Source organism: Athene noctua, chromosome 2 (assembly GCF_965140245.1).
Source record: "Athene noctua chromosome 2, bAthNoc1.hap1.1, whole genome shotgun sequence".
Classification (NCBI taxonomy): Eukaryota; Metazoa; Chordata; class Aves; order Strigiformes; family Strigidae; genus Athene; species Athene noctua.
This window is the reverse complement of record NC_134038.1, coordinates 29,784,601-29,806,087: the sequence shown is the minus strand read 5'-3', so window position 1 is coordinate 29,806,087 and position 21,487 is coordinate 29,784,601.

The window sequence follows — 21,487 nt, the reverse complement described above, 5'->3', positions numbered from 1 at the left end:
GTTTTCACCGTCTGAGCACTAAAACAAACAGCAGGAAACCTCATGCACTTTTTTGTTCTTCTGGATTCAGGACCTCTTTATTCTCATTTATAGAAAACTTAAAGAAAGATTATGATGTTAAGAAGCATATACAATAGAAATGGATGCTACAATATAGTGAGTATGAAGATATTTAACAAGAATAATTTTAGCCTAGGGAAACATCCCTTGGCTACTTTTGCAGATATAATTTCATGTTTGTTGACTTGCTGAGTGGAAGAGACTTCTCTTTGGCTTCCCTTCTGTCTTTGAGGAAGAAATGATTGAAGAGGTAATGCCAACTTTACTTTCTTTTTCAGGTATCCAGAGAAATGCAGATCCTTTCCATGTGTTACCAGTTGTTATGTCAGACTCCAAGGAAACTCTTTTAGCAGCATGTCACAGCTCCAGCATGACGTGCATACCTCTGCTATGGGTCATGCTTCAGTTATTATTGCTACCAGCTAGTGTAGACTTTCCCCTGAACTCTCATGATGAGGATATATAATATCTGGAAATTACTCTTTATACCATAATCTCTCAGTCCTGCCATCAGATCATCTAGGAAACAAAAGTCTGGAAATGAGGAAACTTGACTTTTTTAGGAAACAGCCTTGCCAGTGTTTGCAATGTTTATATATAACTGCAAGATATAAATATGTCCTCCAGCAGAAAAGCAAAGTAATTCTCTGCTGAAGTGGCATTCCTCTTTCATTTTTTTTTTGGTTGTTGTTGTTGTTTTTTGTTTGTTTGTTTGTTTTGTTTTGTTTGTGGTTGTTGTTGGTTTTTTATATGAACTCCCACATGACAGATCTCCACACATAAAATACTATGGGAATGGTATGGTCAGAAAATTTGTAATTTGGCCATGTGAGGCTGGGTGTCTTAATTTTTTCAGTCTAGAAGAGTGTAGTCATTTGATGTGACTCAAGATTACAATTACTACAGAGCATGTGGCAGAAAAGATTATATAAAAACAACTTTTAACTTAGCCTTACGTTAGCAAATATCTCTGGAATTCTAAATACTCTTCTTTGGTTTATCTGAGAAGGTAAAAAACCACCTCATATATTAATTAATACCATATTTACAGTCATGCCAACGGTTCTCCAAACACCTTATTATTTTTAAAGCAATACTATGATCTTTCAAATAATTAGCGGAGGAAAGGGGAAGAAGCCAGAAACAGATACATGACAGATACACAACAAACACATATCCTCATGAAAAAAAAAAAAAAAAAAAATCCATAAAGACACCAAAAAAAAAAATCCAACAAAACCTGCAAAATTAAATTTTTTTTACTTGGTAATATATGCTTCTTATGGTACTGACCCCTTTATTTTGGTTCAACATACTTATTTTCACTCTGAGGTCCCTCATACAGAGCCGGAACAACTATAGATCTTTACTGATCATGGTAAAGGATGTGATATGTCTGTCAGTATACAATCAGACAGCTTGAAGAGAATTGTTTAGTACATTTATGAAATCTGAAATCTAGGTTGGTTTAATTCATAAAGCAGTTCACATTTAGGACATGTTTCATGCAGAGCTTACCTATCTATTACTTCTTTTTGAGAAAAAAAGATTATTTGATAGTTTGTCAGGGGAAACAAAAATTAGTGATGTTTAGGAGAATAACTGCTTAGGTTTGACTACAGAATTTTTATTTTTCCTTATGAATGTGTTCCTTGGAAGAGAAATATAATATGTTATTGCATTTATGATGAAGAGTTATTACAGAATGTGGTTTTCAACTTCAAATATTTGTAGAATAAATCCACAACTGTGCCTGAAACCTTAACACTACCTCCTTGTGCGTTTCTAACAATGTAACTGCACCGAAGACTAAATAGACACATGAGCTTAAGTGGCTGCAACTATTCTGACTTGCAGAGTTGTACCCTTATATAAAGTGAAAAGTGGCCACTCGTCAGTGAGGATCATCGTATCCACACGTGGCTCTGCTCTTCTATGCAAATTGAACAAATGTAAACATGCAGTAACAGTGTATGAAAGTAAATACTTTGGAATGGTCATGAATTTTAAGCTGTGTCTGAATAATGTATTGACGGCAATAACCTTTTAATTTGGGACATATCAGGAATGTTTATATGAATAATTCCAATAAAAGTTTCTTCAAGAAAGCATCCAGTTGAAATAATTCAGCTATGGGTATATTAAGATATTTTTGAAATTGGTTAAAAGTGTATCAGACTCTTTTGTTGTTTTTTGGTTGTGTTTTTTTTTTTTTTTTTTAATGAAATGGAAGATACAAATTTTCATTTTCCTTGACTCTTTCAATAAAATACGTGCTTTAGATGACAATTGCTACGTCTAACAAATGTGAAGGATGATCTCAGCATGCAAAGAAAGAAGAATAAATATCCTAACTTGCATATATAACCATACCAGACTCATAGGTGACTTCTCTTAGAAACAAATAAACAAGTCTTCATTGACTTTGTCAGGGCTTGATACTGTGTTATGATACCTTTTATTACAAGCATAACTTTTTTATTTATTGTGTGTAGTTGAATAAATTTACTTAGTATCTTAATAATGCAGAGAGAGTTCGCTTGTTTGTTATAAAGTACTACATCCTCTCAGAGAGCATTGCAAAGGAGGTATCTGTGAAACATAATAGAGGCAGTATCTCAGTATCTTTACAAGGCTGACTACTTAAATAGGAAAAATTGTACAAGTTTTTGGGAAACTCAAAAAATTCTTTCAGAATCTACTAATGTAGTAGAATATTCCCTGTCTTCTTGGCTTCGACCTGCCATATAGTATTTCCCTTGTGACACCCATCACTGGTTTTAAAAATTTTTTCAGCATTTTCTCAAGGTTATTTTCACTGCACACCTGCTAAAAGTGTACAGCATAGCATAACTGTAGAATTGTACTGCTGATGTCTGACAGTCTCCTGTATGTATGCATTGTAGCAGGAGGCAAAAATTTTTGCATGTTTTATGATGCTCACAGACAAGACTAATATTTTTATGTAGCTGCTTGAATGAGAGATGTTTGTCCTGAATTTTTCAGTGCCCTGTTAAGACTGGTTTTAAAAGGCTTTAGTCAACAATTTATTGTTATTATGGGAACTCTGCTCTTAAGATAAGTAGTTTTATTTCCTCTAGAGAAACAAAACTTGATCTTTTTGGTTACATTGTATTTGTGGCTTCTTTCTATCTTTTTTTTTTTTTTTTTTTTTTTTTTAATGTTTGTACTGTGGTGTCTTTTTTAAAAAAAATAGTTCATGGAAGGAGCTTATAAAAAATTAATTGAACTTTATCTTAAAGTGTTCTACCAAGAAAAATGTGTCTTGACAAGAATTCCTGAAGTACATTTCAAAAGGCAGTAAAAATCCTTTTTATTTTTATTTTTTTTTTTTTCCCCCTGAATGGATGAAGTTTCTTTTCTTGCTGTTCTTGAGGCATATTAAGAAAGACCATAAGATATTATCAGGTCAAGCTTTACTACTAAATACAATGGAGCAGCTGGAGGAGACAAAGATTAGTAGCTAGTGGTAAATTCATTTTCTGCATGGGCAGAAACATCTGTTCATTGCTGAGAAGTTCATTTGTCCAAACTTTCAAAAAATTTTAGTTACACATAATGACTTGTCAGAATGAAGCTGAACTTGTGTGTTGGGGGAAAGATTAAACGTGGATGCTTTTATTTATTGCGTTTTGTTTGCAAAAAGGTGAACTGTATAGAAAGTACATTGCTGATGCGAGAGTACATATATGCATACATCTATGCCAAACTAATCACATCATACTTTGCACTTCTGTTGTAAGCTCTTTACTAAAAGTCTCTTTGATTATGTGATCACCGTTGCTCTCTGTGGTGGGTTGGCCTTGGCTGGCAGTCGCATGCCCACCAAGCCACACTATCACTCCCCATCCTCAGTGGGACAGGAGAAAATGAGATGAAAAACTTATGGATGAAGGTAAGGGCAGTTTAATAAAGGAAAGCAAAGGTCACATGTGGAAGCAAAGAGAAACAAACAAAAAGGTTTATTCTCTAATTTCCATCAGCAGTCAATGTCCAGCCAGTTTCTGAGAAGCAGGGCCACAGTACACATAGGAGTTGCTTTGGAACACAAAGGTCTTAATAGCGAATGCCCTGACAACCTTGTGTTCTTTCTCTTAGCTTTTACTGCTGAGTGCAATGTCATATGGTATGGAGCATCCCTTTGGGTCAGTTTGGGTCAGCTGTCCTGCCTATGTCCCCTCCCAACCTCTTGCCCACCCCCAGCCTACTGGCCTTTGGTGGGGGTGGGAGTAGTGGTTGGAGAGAGAGCCTTGATGCTGTGGGAGCACAGTTCAGTAGTAGTCAAAACACTGGTGTGCTATCAACACCTTTCTAGCCACCAATACAAAGCACAGCACTGTGATGGCTGCTATGGGGAAAGTTAACTCCATCCCAGCCAGACCCAATACGCTCCCAAATGGTCACTGGCCCATAGGCTAGTTTTAGTCTTGACAGTGCCAGTAGTTGCTTGAAGCACAGCTATATCTTGTTTTGGGCACTGTGGTGGTGTGCATAGTGGACACTTTTTATCCTCAAAATTTATGGCTTGCAGATGTCCTTGATGAACATTTGTTTGCATGTGGTCTGCTAAATGATGATACCTTAACAGTTTGATTTTTGTTTTCCTTCTCTCCTACACACTACACTACCTAGAGTGGCTTGTACACAAGAATGATTAATATTTTTCCTTTAGATTAAAGTAATATTTTCCAAAGAAAAACAATTTGATTTCTTTCTTTCTTTCTTTCTTTCTTTTTTTTTTTTTTTTTTGAACAAGCCATAAAACTGAATCTGCTTGTATTATTCACATGCAGAAAAAAAAGAATATGGATACTTGGGAGTGATTCTTATTTCTAAAATTCAGTAGTGAGTCTGGTACTGCTTATTTGCTAATCCTAATGGTAATTACAATCATGTTTTAAAGAAAATAATCCTAAATTTAATGGTCTTCTGGGAATGCATGAAATTCAATAATGATATTGGAAAAGAACAGACTTCCTATACTCTTCAGCATACAGTATTCCAAGGATGATTTACAGTACAAGATTTTGCACATAGGACTAAGAGAGACTTTTAAGTTGTTATTAAAGTACCAGTGAAGGTAAAATGCCTCAGGAATGTGTTACGCTTAGCACTTAGTATGCAGATTTGCCTGTTGTAAAGGTGTGTTGATGAATTCTGAAACTATTCTGAAACCATTTTAAATTGCTTCTTATTTTTTAATAAATATTTACAGTAATTTCTAATAGAAAATGTAGTATGCTTTTGAGTAACTAAATCACAGGCAAATATCTAATTATCTTCAGTAAGATATCTCTACAAATGGCAATTTTTGCCAAAATTTTCTCTTTTGTTTAGGAAATATGGGATCTAATATTTTGTGAACTCCTTTTAATTTTGTATTTGTATTGGTCTTAAGACTGCTGTGTAAAAAACTGCTTTGGTCAATCAGTGTACGCAGACGCTGGTTATTATTTTTTAAAAGTTAACTTTGAATTAAAAAATAAAAAGTACACTTCGTATAGAAGCATTTGCCTTCAGTAACGAAATAATGATGAATTGCTTCCACCTCTGCACACATTTTTTTGTAATTTACATCCTCTCATGCCTTCACACAGAAGCAGTGCTCTATAAAACAGAAATTAAGATTATTGGTATTATGTGACTACAGTTTGTGTGGAAAAAAACCCCACCCTACATTTTTAGGCCATTGACCAAATTATTCCTTGATTTACAGTTTTGTGGCCTTTCAAGGGGAGCTACAAATTTTGCTGGTTTTGCATGTGATTCTCTTATAAAACTTCATGATGTGTAAAACCTGTGTTGATACATTTGAACTAAGTACTGAAATTTTCCCCCTCACCATATTAGTTTTCTCTGGTTCTATTTTTTTTTTTTTTTTTAATAGAGTTTTAGTAGTATAGCTTTGTTGTTTCTGTCTCTACCTTACCCTTGTTAATGTTGACAGGGACTGGGATCCAAACTTGTGGAAAAAGCTCTCCTTTTTTCCTTTGGAAATAATTTGTTTTACAGGTATCAGTGGGATTATTGCATGTGTATCTGAACACAAAATTTGGCCTAGTGACTTGAGCTTGTTTGCATCAGGCTTAGCTGCAGAGTGCTGTATAGGGAATTGTTCATAGTAGTAGGCAAATATTGTAATTGCTAGATTACAGACAAGAGCCCTGCAGCAATAGCACTGAACAAAACAATCTTGAGCTTTGCATATTTAGATTCTCCTGCTACTGAATACAAACTTTGAGGTAATCTGCAACTGTTTTCTTCTGGGACTGTTGAAATTGGAATGCAAGATCTTAATTTTGTGCAAACTCCACCCAGTTTAGGATAATTGGCTACTGCTTATTTTGGGCAGTTATTTTCTTTTTTTTATGGAAGCATCTTTTCCAGTAGATTTCCTGCCCCAGATACTACCTCTCACTTCAAAATTCCTATTTTACCACATTACCTTCATTTGATAGCACTAATCCGTTTTGGCTTTGATTCCTAAAATGTGTATGTGTATATTATTACCATTATTGTTAATATTTTCCTTTCATTTTCTGTCCTATTAAACTGTCTTAACCCATGAGTTTTCCTTTTTTTTTGTCTGATTCTTTTCCCCCATCCCACTGTGGGGTGGGGAATGAGTGAACAACTGTGTGGTGCTTAATTGCCATCTGGCATTAAGCCACAACACGCTGCAATATAGGTGTGACCAGTACAGTATCTCACTTAATAAATCACTAGATGATACATGAGAAAGTTGTTGGCTTCCACAGATGCAGGTCAAGCCTGGATTCCTGAGAGGGGCATTCTCTGAAAACTGTGCTCTAAATATACCAAAAAGCATCTCAAAACTTGTTAAAGTTTTTTTTTTTTTTACTCTCTTGTGGAGGAAAACTCTTACAGGAGAGGACAAGATTAATGGAAAACCAGTCGACTATATCACCCGGTTAACCTGGTGGGAGATGTAACAGCTTACAGCAGCCTGAGAAAGGGAAACAGAAAAGCACCAGGGTGCTTAGATGAAGCCAGGAAATGCTGCCAGCATTAATTTACAGACCCAAATTAGATGTTAGAATGAAAAAGCCACTCTTAATATGCCAAACAAATAGCTCACCAGAAATCCTGAAGAGATGCGAGTGCCATCACTTTACACTTTCTAAGATTTAGGAGGTTTTATTGTAGTAGGTATTTAGACTTTTAATTCCAGGAGAAGCTTCAAGGCTGTGAATCTTAAGATCTGTCTTAAATAAACATACATCCATCTATTCTTTCTTTCAAGAGACCACCAAAGATGAAAAAAGAGGATCTGAACTCTTTTATGCAGTATTCTTGTGGTTATGGCACCCATCTGGTAAGAGTGAGATCTGAAGTATTTTTTCTGTCTCCCGTTTTAAAGTTTACATGGTATTTTGGGATTAAGTACTCTTGATCTTGTCTCATTGGAGCTGTTGTTTCACAGCATTTAAATCTTTAGGCCAGAGAAAATGAAGTGCTTTAATCCAAGTCTGTTCAGTTTACCTGGGGCCAGCAAGTGGGAGTCCAGTGTCTTGACTGTTGTTCTCTTGCTTGTGAGTTTTCATTCCTTCATCCCCTCCTTTCATTTCAGCTTTCTAGATTAATGCCTTTGGTGTCTCACTGATGGCACAACATCAGCACAGTTGGTATGTGTGTTTCAAGTCTGTTGAATGAAGACTTGGAAAGTGGACTCCAGGCATTTGCATGTAGGGTAGGGAATGGGCTGGCAGTCTGCACCAGGAATGGGCTGGCAGTCTGCACCATTTGACAGAGAGCCATGGCACAGTTACCACTGCTAACTTCTTACGGCTCTCCATACTTACAGTGTGGAGTGCACACTGGACTGTATAACACCTTTCCTGACCTCTTAGTGTACTGTTACCCATAATTAGCCTTATTTCTTTGGGTTGAGTGATACAGATTCTCACACAAATATGCTGTCTTTGGTTGTGGACAAAGATTTGTTAACCTTCTTAAATAATACTGAAGCATGCAAATAAGATAGAGCTGGAACTTTCTATCATTACAACTACAACTAAGTGTGAGCCACAACAAGCAAAGCACCCTGGGGTTATGGCTCAGTGGCTTGCTCTCCTGCCTGAAGTAAGAAAGAAGCTTTGAATGTTGAGGAGTGGACATTTAACCTGTGGTGTTTTGATTGACTCCAAGTTTAAAAAAAAATAAAATAAAAAATAAAAAAAAGTGTGAAGATTCTTCTTTTCCTAGGTCTTTTTGACTTCAGTCAGCTTCAGTAATGTTCCTCATTGCATCAGTGTATGTATCTTCAAGTCCTATCACAGAAGTGTACATCTGAGGACATTTAAGCAGTCCAAAAGAAGGACAGAAGAACATCTTTATTTATACACTGTATCTAAGGTCCCAGTCAAACTCATGTCTTGCAGCTTGAAGAAGTAAAACCCAAGCTTACCACTATGATTTTTCCAGAAGTTTTGCACAATTGTGTCAAGGCAACCATTGTGATATGAAGAAGCTAATGTAGGAATGTTGCTTCAGAATTGCATGTTCTGCCTCCTGCAAGAGAAATTTTAAAATCGGGTATTACTTTGGCACTTTTAATGTGCTAAGATGTATTAGCAGATACAGAGAACACAGAACCACTACTGTTTTATTCTTGAAGATCAATCAGAATGTATTATATATTTAGCAGTAATGATCCCAGTTGATATCCTTCAGCTAACAGAAATGTCTTGGAGGGAGATGGCTATGGGACAGAATGAATTCCTCTATAGAAATTCATTATTTAAAATATAATCTAGCCTAGTGTTTACAGTGAGAGGACTTTGTAGCAGTTATAAACATTCAATCTCTTTCCTTTCAGGAAGCCATTCAATTAATTATAGCCCTCACTTATTTTCTTACAGGAAAAAATACAGATCAACAGTGATGATTTTGTCCAAGATTCAGACAGAAGAAGTATATATATGCACATATATTTTGAAGCAGAAGCTTTTATTCCTGCTGATGCACTGAAAATTCTTTTTGAAATATATTCTGAATGACCTGTTAAATCATTATTGTATATCCTGTGTAGTCTGTCTCACAAGAGAACTAAAGATGAATAATCTAATAAGTTTATACACATATATTAAAAGCATTACCCATATATAAAGCATCATTCCCCAGAGTAGGACACTAACAGCTGGTTAATATTCATCACTGTAACTTATAGGAACTAGTTGAGAGGTATGTTAACAAAATCAAGTTTTATTCAGCTAAAGATTTTTAGACTGGTTTTAAAACAAGGTTTTTTTGTTAGCTGGAAAATCATGGTTTGGCAGGGTGTGAGTCTGTGCAGAGCTGTAGAAATTGCTTCCTTTAAATGAGAATCTAAATTGTTGGCTATTTAATCAAAATGAAATAGAGGTGGTCAAAAGGTCTTCTGGTCTATAATGGCATTTCCCAAATGTTGGAAAGTTAAATTAAACTTTCAGAAAAATATATGCTTTCCATAGGATAAAGTCTGTGCTGTTAGAAGCTTTGCCTTGACACTTGTTTAAAACTAATGCTTACTACAAAGTGGAAGACTGTTTGGATGGTTATCTTGGGTTGGTTTAAGTGGATTTGAGTGTAAGTGCAAGCTGAATGGAAATAAACCATTCTAAATTTAGATATGAATCTCTATAGGAATTTAGGTTAAACCACTGCCACTTTTGTAAGTTGTACGTTGAAACTTCTATGTCTTCTCCCTTTTGGTTCCCATTCTCCCTGCATGTGTAGCCTTTTAAGCCATTTTCCTACTAAGTGCAGCTGACCCCTATATTTTGTGCAAGCTATGATAACATTACATGATAGGCAGTAAAATCTTCAGATCTATAAACAGAATTGTAGCTCTTGTATCGTTACTGCTCTATTCCTCATGTACACAGCATCACACTTGCTGCAATCATGTAGGCAAACTCCTGGCACTAGAAGGACATACAGTTAAAGAGAGGCCCATAAATTAAATGCTTATTCTTTCTGATAGCATTTGCAGAATTATCCTCATCTCATATGAAAGTGTCACAGTTTGCTCTTTTCTCAAGTGAATCTTGTCTTAGCACAGTTTTTAATGTGATGTTGTTTTACAAATGTAATATATTTGCTGCCCATTTCCATAGACATGTGTGGGTGCATCAGGGAGGGCATATATTTCCCTGTGCACACAGTTTATGCCATGGTAGATGTAAAAAGAGGCTCTTTTTTTACTGCCCATTATGCGCCCTAGTTAAATATAAGACGTCCATAGGGCTTAGCCTGAGATAATTTCTACTCTATAGTTTGTAGAGCATAAAGCTACAAAACAGAGCTGCTACACTCAGCAGATTGTGGATCCTACATGTGCAGAAAACACTCATGAGTTTAATTGTGTAATTAAATTTCACAGAAAGACCCCTTCCCAAGAGTGAGAAAAAACCATCTCTGACACCCAGACTCTCACTGCTGCTAGCCTATTAGTGATGGCTTCCAAATGTTGATGCTTGCATTCACAGACTTATCCCTGTTTACCCACTCTTCCACATTTCTCATTCTTCACATATCAAATATTTTCCTTTCTAGTGAAAAAGGCATGAAACAATTGCAATACAGAAGTAAGCTCATGGCCAGGCAGTTGGTTTTATGTGGCTTTTTTTTTTTGTGAATGGCATGTATGGTTACTCTGTAGAGGCTTACTGATGTTTCCCTGGTTCCCTCCTTGTTATTCTTTCTGGTCTGTTTTTTTCCTGCTACTAGTAGCCACACATCTTTCAGTTTTCTCAGATTTATAGTAATCTGTCCATGCCGCTTTAAGCAAACTGCCATGAGAAGAAAGGAGGTGCAATATGCCTTTGTACACTCAGGAGTTGCCAACGCACTGTTTTGACAGACACAGAACCCATATCCTGAGGAATGACTCTTGGCTTTCTGTGCAACCATAGTTTCAGCCATTTGCAGTTGGCAATAGCCTCACAACTTCCAACTGTGACTGACTTGTCATGCTTAACCTGAGGTGTTTTGGAAGGGGAATTGCAAATCATGCTCCACAAACCTGACTACAGTCAGACAGAGAAAGAAATACAAGGCCATTTTTGAAATATGGGATCTTTGCACATGGGCAAGGGGAAGGAATCCCAAAGTTTTATTCAGTCCCATTTTTGTGGATGAAAAACTGGGCATGAGATGACAGTGTGCACTCACAGCCCAGAAAGCTAACCATATCCTGGGCTGCATCAAAAGAAGTGTGACCAGCAGGTTGGGGGAGTTGATTATATATTGAAGGCTAAGTTAAGTCCTGAAATGGTCGTAGCATCAATAGATGAGAATTTCCCTATCATCCATGACTTTTTGTCAGGATCTAACTGATATCTTAAAACTAGTGATGCCTCTCCTTAGAGCTTCTATAACTTCTATTCAGCCTGCTGCAATCTTTTTTTTTTTTTTTTTTTCCCATGTAGTTATTTCATTTTTCATGCATGTGCAAATAACTTCCTCTGGTGTATCTGTATCAAGTGAAACACAAATTGAATTGGCACCACTGGGCTTAATTAATCTTATGTTTTCTTTTTTAAATAAGATGAAGAGCAGTAATATAGGAAATGAAGATTGTGGGAGCAGATTTATTTCCCAAGTGAGAGAAAAGAGACTAGTTAGCTCTAAGGGAGGAGTGTAGTTTGGTCTGTGGTCTGTAAAAGCTGCAAGCAGTTTAACAGTAATGGCCAAAATAAAAACAAGGGAGAGAAGAATAATAGAAAATCCAGGCTGAGTATATAAATACCTAATTATATTCTTAGTTCTGGCTAGTCAGTGCCTCTTTTTATATTAATCTTCAGGTTAGCACAAGATGTAGAAGTGACAGTTATGTCAAGCCAGTAGAAAAAAGTGGAAAGGGGTAGAGTCTCAACAAAATCCATGGAGATTGGATTGACCAAAGAGAAACCTTAAATCTGCCTTAGAATGTCATACTATCTTAGGCAGCCTGGAGGAAATAGTAAGAAGAAAAACTAAATAAACTTGCAGCATGTTTACAGCATGTTTACTTCAGGGCTTGAATGAGAACCCAGCACCTTGGGGTCATAATGTCTTGCCTGTTTGGCATTCTGCTAGCCAGAACTTTATAATTTTAATCTATTCTAAACTATTACAGAAAAGAGCTTATCTTTAAACTTCTATTTGATAATTTTAGATTGTCTTCCTTTCATTTTTTAAAATTTAATCAGGAGTTTACATTTTTTAATAACTTCCATCTCTTGCTCTAATTTACTGTTTCCTATGGGCAAGTAAAAAAAATGTGGGTTTAATTTCACTCTTTTTAAAATTAAGATTTGATGAAGCACATATTATTAATATTGTAAAACTATAAATGATGGTGTTTTATTAACTCATAAGGAAATACTAATTTTTTTTACCTTTTTTTATGGATGTATATATTTCTATGTATTTTGAAGGTTATACAGTGGCTTAGAAGAGGAAGTGAAAGGAAACATATAGGAATTATATATTTCATATGTAAGAGAATGGTAAAATATACAGATGATACTTGAAAATAATCAAATTTACATGTCATTATATCATCTAATAGATTCTAATCACAACAGAAAATACACTTCTTGTGAATTAACCGCAGCAGGGAGTCAAGCCTCACTCGCTGCTCGCTCACACCCCTCCAGCAGCATGGGGATATGAATTGGAAGGGTGAAAGTGTGAAAACTCATAGGTTGAGAAAAAGATGGTTTAATAGGGAAAGAAAAAGCTGTATGAGCAAGCAATGCAAAACAAGGAATTAATTCACTACTTCCCATTGTCAGGCAGGTGTTTAGCCATTTTCGGGAAAGCAGGGCTCAATCATGTGTAACTTTTACTTGGGAAGACAAATGCCATACTCCAAATGTCTCTCCTTCCTTTTCCTTCTTTGTAGCTTTTATTGCTGAGCATGACATCATATGGTGTGGGATGTCCCTTTGGTCAGTTGGGGTCAACTGTCCTAGCTGTGTCCCCTCCCAACTTCTTGTGCACCCCCGGCCTGCTCGCTGGTGGGGTGGGGTGAGAAGCAGAAAAAGCCTTGACTCTGTGTAAGCACTGCTCAGCAGTGACAAAAACATCCCGGTGTTTGCAAATCCAGAACAAAGCACCACACTAGCTACTCCGAAGAAAACTAACTCTATTCTCACCAAACCCAGCACAATACCTCTGAGTATTTTTCCCTTCACAGTTCTGACAAATGTTATGCAAACATCTCTTTAAGTTACAAACCCTGTGATTTGGTAGCATACCGCAAATGGATCCTGAATGAGACCTTTAGGCCTTACCTAAATATGGGTATTAAATAGCAATACATTATAAACCTGAGGGAGCCCACTTTGATTTTCAGGGAGTTATCATCCATATTTGTATGCAAATGGAAAAAGAACAAAAATCTGAGAGATATCTGGAGGATCTAATATATCTGAGAACTTTCCATGGATGTGGTTTATTGAATAGCCACTGACACATTAAAAAAAACCCAGTTACAAGCACTAAAAAAGGACTTGATTCAAAGTCAGTTCATGTAAACATGGTGGATGGGTGCCAAGGTTGGGTCTTTTTTTTTCCTAGAGACTTCTGTCATCAATTACCCAGTGCTAACTGAATGCAATATGCTGCCTTGGGGACACATTGCACTAGGTTTGTTCAGCACAGTACCCAGGGTGATGTAGAATGAGACCTACATACCTCAGTGAGCAGAGTCTAAATCTGAAGAGTAATGAACTTTCGCATTTTCTGTGCAAACTTACAACTTTTCTCTGCTTCCTGTAATAGACTGAATTAGAAGTGTCTGTCTACATAACTAGAACTTCTAGGGAAACTTAGATTCAGGCCTGGATTTTGCAATTAGTGTTATCCATAGTGCATGTGTCACTAGGTTATGTGTCCAATAAGCCCATGCCATCATGAATCTTAAGAACAATTCAAGACTGGTCACTTTTACTAGCTGGCTTTGCTTTAATGAATTCTTAGGCTGTGAGATTCACCAAAATTGTGTGGGCTAAGATTATTTAAGAAGCTGTGTTAGTTTCTCCCCAGCACACAAAGTGTGATTAAATTTTTAAAAGCTCTCCGAGACACATGTCTAAGGATCACATAGAAGAAGAAAAAAAAAAAGTTACCAGAAGTGAGCTAAGCACACACTTCACCAAAGAAGTATTTTGATGCATAAAAACATATAAAATGGTTATACTGTTCTCCACCAAGAACTTTTTCAGACTGCCTGAGTGGTGGGATATTTTTGTAGTGGAAATTGGAGTATATATGCAGGATGCCTGAAGGAATATCTTGAAATTAGAGCTGATGGAGGCCTGAACAGCCAAGGATCTGTGAGGTCCAGTGTGAAGCAAGCTATATGATCCAAGTATAGCTTAAAGCCAAATCTAGTCTTTCACCACACAGTATCAGTAGGAAAAAAAACACAATGAAAATAATTGTAGTAATGTAAAAATTAAAACAGATGTATCCTTTTGCTTCAATGACCCAGTGAGAATACTAATGAGGCAACTCTGAATAAGAATCACCAATAAAAACCTTTTTATAAGGTAGTTGATTTAATTTGCTGATAGAATTTAGGTAGCAAACACATTATTAACATTTTATATTCAAATTGTTCAACATAATTTTTAAGCCCATACATGAGCTGCATTCTGAGGGACAACACTTGCCTATAAACTGCTTCTGGAATAGAAAAAGGTGAAAGTAGCTTTGGGCAAAAGTTAGATGGTTTGGTTCAGCTGTAATTCTGACTGAAGAGAGAATCTTTGATTGTATTTGAAATTGCAGGTTAATTGAATAAATATAGTTCTTGCCAAAATGCAGACATCTTTATTTTTTTTAAGTATAAAGCTCGTTCTTTCACTAACGATAATTTAATTTTTTATACTACTAGAATTACTTAGACACTTTAAATAGTTGCAGAGGACCTTTAATGGCCTAAAGTGTGTACAGCTGTATTGTTTTAGGTGCATTATGATTTAAGTACTTGCTGTTCTAAAACTGAGTATTAGTCTCTTTAGAAAAAGGGCCATATGGATATCTTAATAAAAATACACAAGAAACTGTATTATGATCAAAATTAACTTTTGCCATTGATACTGAAAGGAGAAAAAGAATTTTAATTGGATTTAACGGGAAATTCCAGACAAAATAAAAATATACTAATAAAGTGTGGAATATGACCTGTAATCTTCTGTCAGCCACAGTGCTTTCCTTTTTGACAGTCCCTCCTCTTGCTCCTGTCATGTCTTTAGGCTGCAAATTCTTTAGAAAGAGGAATCTTGAGTTCACACACCTATCAGTACAGTACATGCTCTATTTCTGTCACTGTATTTGAAAAAAATAAAGGAAAAGCTGATACTTAGATTGCACTGCAAGTACATATTTTATTATACTAAATGATTACTACCTTCAGAAAAAGCGCTTCTGTTACTAGAGAATCTGAAACTTTAGGACTGATTTCTTTTGAAGACTTAACGTTATTGAATTTCTCTGTGCTGAGGAACAGATCCATTAATTGCTACTTTTAGTGCATCATCTATGTCTTACAATAATAATTCTTCTGACTCAAATTAAGCATTTTGAGTATATTGCTCTTGTACTAGAAACTTAGAGTGAGCCTGTTCCTTTGTTTGACTGTTTACTTTCCCCACTGTAGTTGTCCCAATTTTTTCCAGTCTATGCAGGCATAAGACATTTGCTATCCTACTGTAGTATACGCAATATCATCCACATATTTGATTTAACTGAGAATTCTATCACTTTGAGTAGGTATTATTACTTTACAAATATTTTTCCTTTAAATAACCAAATTATTCTTGTTTTCATGCGTGTAGTCATGTTGTGCTCTTTAATTAATCTGCCCTCCAGAAACGTCAGACAGTGCTGCTGACACCCTTGTTTGCCCGTCTGTGTCTGTGCTGTGTGAGTGTGTGTTTTTGTAAGGAGGTGGGAGACGTGGGGGAAGGTGTGTTAGTGACTGTGTGTGTGTTGTGAATGGAACTTGTAATTTGTAATGCTGACTGGTTTAATATTTGTAGATATGACTCAGCAACATAGGAGGAGAGCGATGTACAAGAAAGATGGTGAAATTTGTTTTCCTGTACCTTCAACACTGCTGTCAGAGTCCTGTGGGTTCAAGGCAAATGCTGGGGGCTGCACTTGGGCCACAACAACCCCCAGCAGCGCTACAGGCTTGGGAAGGAGTGGCTGGAGAGCTGCCAGTCAGAGGGACCTGGGAGTGTTGATTGACAGCCGGCTAAACAGGAGCCAGCAGTGTGCCCAGGGGGCCAAGAAGGCCAATGGCATCCTGGCTTGTGTCAGCAATAGCCTGGCCAGCAGGGACAGGGAAGGGATCTTACCCCTGTACTCGGCACTGGTGAGGCCGCCCCTCGATTCCTGTGTTCAGTTTTGGGCCCCTCACTACAAAAAGGACATTGAATGACTCGAGCGTGTCCAGAGAAGGGTAACGAAGCTGGTGCAGGGTCTGGAGCACAGGTCGTACGGGGAGCGGCTGAGGGAACTGGGGGTGTTTAGTCTGGAGAAGAGGAGGCTGAGGGGAGACCTCATCGCCCTCTACAGCTCCCTGAAAGGAGGTTGCAGAGAGCTGGGGATGAGTCTCTTTAACCAAATAACAAGCGATAGGACAAGAGGTAGTGGCCTCAAGTTGCACCAGGGAAGGTTTAGACTAGATGTCAGGAAGTATTTCTTTACAGAAGGGGTTGTTAGGCGTTGGAATGGGCTGCCCAGGGAGGTGGTGGAGTCCCCACCCCTGGAGATGTTTAATAGTTGTCTTGACATAGCGCTGAGGGATCTGGTGTAGTTGGGAACTGTCAGTGTTAGGTTAATGGTTGGACTAGATGATCTTCAAAGTCTTTTCCAACCTAGATGATTCTTGTGATTCTGTGTACAGGATTGTCTAACCTCAGAAGTTAGACTTCTTAACTTTGTCACTATAAAAAAAAAAAAAAAACCCAACCCCAAAGTGGTAAAACCTCTCATTCATTTTAGAAGTGGTAAAAAAGGTGGTTTGTGTTTCCATAGCTTTGGTAATATGTTACCTTCAGGACACATTAATGATTCCATTGGAAATAAAAGCAAATGGGACCAAAGATGCCGTTTGCATGCTTTTTCCTCAATTTCTGTAACTCTGCTGGAGTTTTCTATGCCCACACTTCTGCTGACATAAGTATGGCATTGCTTATTCAAAGTAATATGTGAAATGATCTGTGTAGAAAGCAACAAGTATTTTAGTTTGTTGGGAGGGAGGTGTTAAACGGGTTTTGTTTTCCTTAAACTATATCATTTCACAGATCTTGCTTAGGGAGGGGTTAAGCAGTTGTGTCAATGCAACTGGCAGGAGAGAAGTGTGGGAACAAACAGTTGACAGTGGGTGAGAGGTGATAATGATTTAAACCAGACTGGCTGCTGAGAAGTCTCTAATGTAAGTCCTCTAATGCAACTCTGGTTACAGACTGCTATGTTCCAAAGAAGGGAAAATACAAATTAATGGAGATTATGTCAGTGTTCAATAAGACCAGAATTTCATATTTATGCAACTTCAGTAGCAAACTACCATTGAGTTCAGTTATCCTGAAATCCTCTGAAGTCAACAGTTTAGAGTAGTCAATAGATACTTTCTGCCTCTTAGTATCAATTGTTACATTATCCCTAATGTAGTGTAAATGTGAACTCTGTTAAAAGAAACGCCCTCCCTTCTTCCATTCCTGCTTTTGGCCGCATGTGTTCAGTATTTCCCTTGAGTCAGATCCAATGACAGAAACTTAGCCCACCAGTAAAAGAATAAACCCAAACCAAACAAAAATTAGTTTCCATTAGATTGGGTTGCTAAGTGACTCATTGTGCAGCTGTGGATTAGTTACATCTGATGCAAGGGAGTGAAACAGCAGCTGATGCTGGGGAAGAGACCACCCCAGTCAGTGACAGCTCATGGTTCCTCCAAACATGCTGTCATGTTCTGGAAGAAGCAATATCTCACTCTCCAGCCTGCTTCCGTCCCCTCCTGTCAGCATGAGCATCTGTGTGGCGATGACATGGAGCTAAAGAACTGACCTGGGGTATTACTAGCCTGGATCAAGTTTACCGGATAGTGATGCAAACTCATACACTGCCATTAGGGAAAGAACAGTGCAGAGCAAAATCTGGTGGCCAAGACTAAAGTGAGACTGCTTTTAACAACAGGGATGTTTGCTGAAAGTGCATGCAAATCTCTGGATTTGGGATATAGCTCCTAAGCATCTTAATCTAAAACATGCCTTCTGCACTCATGCTGCCCCTTCCGTTTCTCTCCTCTACATGTCAGTAGGCATTCCTGTGATGTGATGATGGTAACCAAGTTCAGAGAATTCATCTGGTCAAAAATTAAGTCTATTAAAAAAATTACTGCTTTTTGACCAGATAACTATTCAAACCATTTTATTGTTTTGTCAGGTGAAAAACAACAGAAACTCTGGTTGTTGTAGCCCTGATTTTAAATATATCCAGACAGGTAGTGAATCTCATCCTTGAATGCATCTACTGTGGGTTGATTCAAGTAAGAAGTGTCGGTAATCTGGTGCTTCCCTGACATCCCAAGTGTGAACAACCACATGATGCTAGTAGTTTAATTGTGGAGAGAAAGACTTAGCTAGTTCTTTCCCTTTTAGTGTTTCTCTTTTTAAACACTTAGAATTTTATATCTGTATTGCTAATAAGTGATGATAAAACTGGAACAATGTTAATCATCCCTCTGCTATTTCCAAGCTTAATATAGTGGAAGAAATCAGTGATCAGAATCTACATCAGTAGAAGAAATATTTTTTCTTCCTGGTGTGATTCCTTTGCACAGCCAAAGATAAGGTATAGAAATGGGTTTCCTGATAACCAAGACAATCAAAAGAACTATTCTATAATAAATACAGCTGTGAAAAACTATTTGTGTGTTACAAAAAAGAGGCTTTGATTTTCTTAATTATTTGAATTATTTCTGGGTAAATTTGTGTAACTCATCTTGTAGAGGATATGAACTCATAAATTGGCTGTGAAAATGTTCAGTTTGAGCTTTCAGCATACCATGCAGTTATAAATTCTCCTGCCTTTTCAATCTGTCAGAAAGTTTCAGATCCTCTGAGAGAAAATAGGAAAAATAAAACCCTTTTTACTCCCACCAACTGAAGACTTTTTGTATGCGGATGATGGATCTGAAGATCATCATATTTCTGTAGCATGATGATACAAGGCTTTTTCAATTAAAAGCCTCCAAAGAGTGAGTCCCAGGAGTATTGTGAGTCAGGAGTTTAGACTCTGGGCCTCATGGCCGCAGCAAGGAGGATGGGACACATTCTGGTTCAGAAATTCTTGGTGGCTGGGGAGGATGGTAACATGTTGTCTTTGGTGGCATATATGACTGTGGCTGGTAGATGCTGCTAACAGTCCCAGAGGACTGAGGGAGGCTTCCCCTTAGATCATCGTTTTGATGGCTGTAGGCCGATGCATTTTATTGCCTTTCTTTTTCTCTCTTAATGATTCTCTGAATATTTTCCTGTCCTATTTGTTCAGAATGAAGAAATACACAATAGGGTTTGGTGAAGATGTACCACATGCATTTGTAGTTTGAAGGCTGAGCTGGTATCACAGACAAGATTCAGATTCAAAGGCAAATTAGGGGCAGGAAAGACCTCCCTATTTAAGAAAATTCCATTTATCCCTGTAACTCCAAGGCAAGACTGTTTTGATGATGCTACGGGACCCTGACTTGTATCAGTTTTTCATGGCCCGTGTACCTTGACATATTCTGCACTGGTCCAGCTGCACACTGACTGATAGACCTGAGCAATTTTTTCAAACCTAGGGTTAGAGAGTTTGGATGGTTTTTTCAGAGAGAAACATATAAATAAAAAGTTATATTTAAAATATGCTACTTGAAATGCTTCATTTGATACAAAATAACATTTTGGTTTGTGATTAAAAGATCTAATTTTTACTCTACATTTCATTCCTATTTTAAACAGCTGGAGGGCAGACTTTGGCCTGTTTAGGAGCCTGGTTTACAGAGTCCTTTGGGAGGCAGTCCTGAAGAGCAAAGGAATCCAGAATGGCTAAACATTCTTCAAGAAGGAAATCTTAAAGGCTGAGGAGCAAGCTGTCCCATGTGCTGAAAAAGAAGCTGGTGAGGAAGATGACCAGCCTGGCTGAACAAAGAGCTTTGGCTGGAACACAGGAGAAAAATGATAGTTTATGACCTTTGGAAGAAAGGGCAGGCAACTCAGGAAGACTACAAGGATGTTTTGAGGTTATGCAAGGAGAAAATTAGAAGTGCCAAAGCCCAATTAGAACTTAATCTGTCTACCACCATATAAGACAATAGAAAATTTCTATAAATACATCAGCAACAAAAGAAGGGCTTGAATCTCCATCCTTTATTGGATGCAGGCGGAAACATAGTGATAAAGGATAAGGAAAAGGCTGAGGTACTTAATGCCTTCTTTGCCTCAGTCTTTAGGAGTAAGATCAGTTGTCCTCTGGGTACCCAAACCCCTGAGCTGGAAGACAGGGATAGGGAAACAAATGAAATCCCCATAATCCAAACGGAAATGATTAGTGATCTACTACATCACTTAGACACACACAATGTGTCTATGAAGCTGGATGGGATTCCCCCAAGGGTGCTGAGGCAGAAGTGCTCACCAAGCCTCTTTCAGTCACTTTTCAGAAGTCATTGTTAACCGGGGAGATCCCAGTTGACTGGAAGTTAGCAAATGTGATGCCCATCCTCAAGAAGGGCCAGAAGGAGGATCCAGGGAACTACAAGCCTGTCAGTCTGACCTGGGTGCTGGGGAGGGATATGGAGCAGATCATCTTGAGTGACATCACGTGGCATATACAGGACAACCAGGTGACCAGGCCTAGTCAACACGGCTTTATGAAAGGCAGGTCCTGCTTGACTAACCTTTTATCATTCTATGTCAAAGTGAACCTGTCAGTGGATGAGGGAAAGGTTGTGGATGTTGTTTACTTTGACTTTAGTAAGGCCTTTGACACTGTTTCCCACAGCATTCTCCTGGAGAAACTGGCTGCTTATGGCTTGGATGGATATACTGTTTGCTGGGTAAAATCTAGCTGGATAGCCTGGCCCAAAGAGTGGTGAATGAAGTTAAATCCAGTTGGTGGCCAGTCACAAGTGATGTTCCCCAGGGCTCAGTATTGTGGCCAGGTCTGTTCAATATCTTTAGCAATGATATGGACAAATGGATCGCGTGCACCCTCATTAAGTTTGTGGATGACACCAAGTTGGGTGGGACTGTTGATCTGCTTGAGGGTACAAAGGCTCTACAGAGGGATCTGGACAGGCTGGATCAATGGGCTGAGTCAAACTGTATGAGGTTCAACAAGGCTAAGTGCTGGGTCCTGC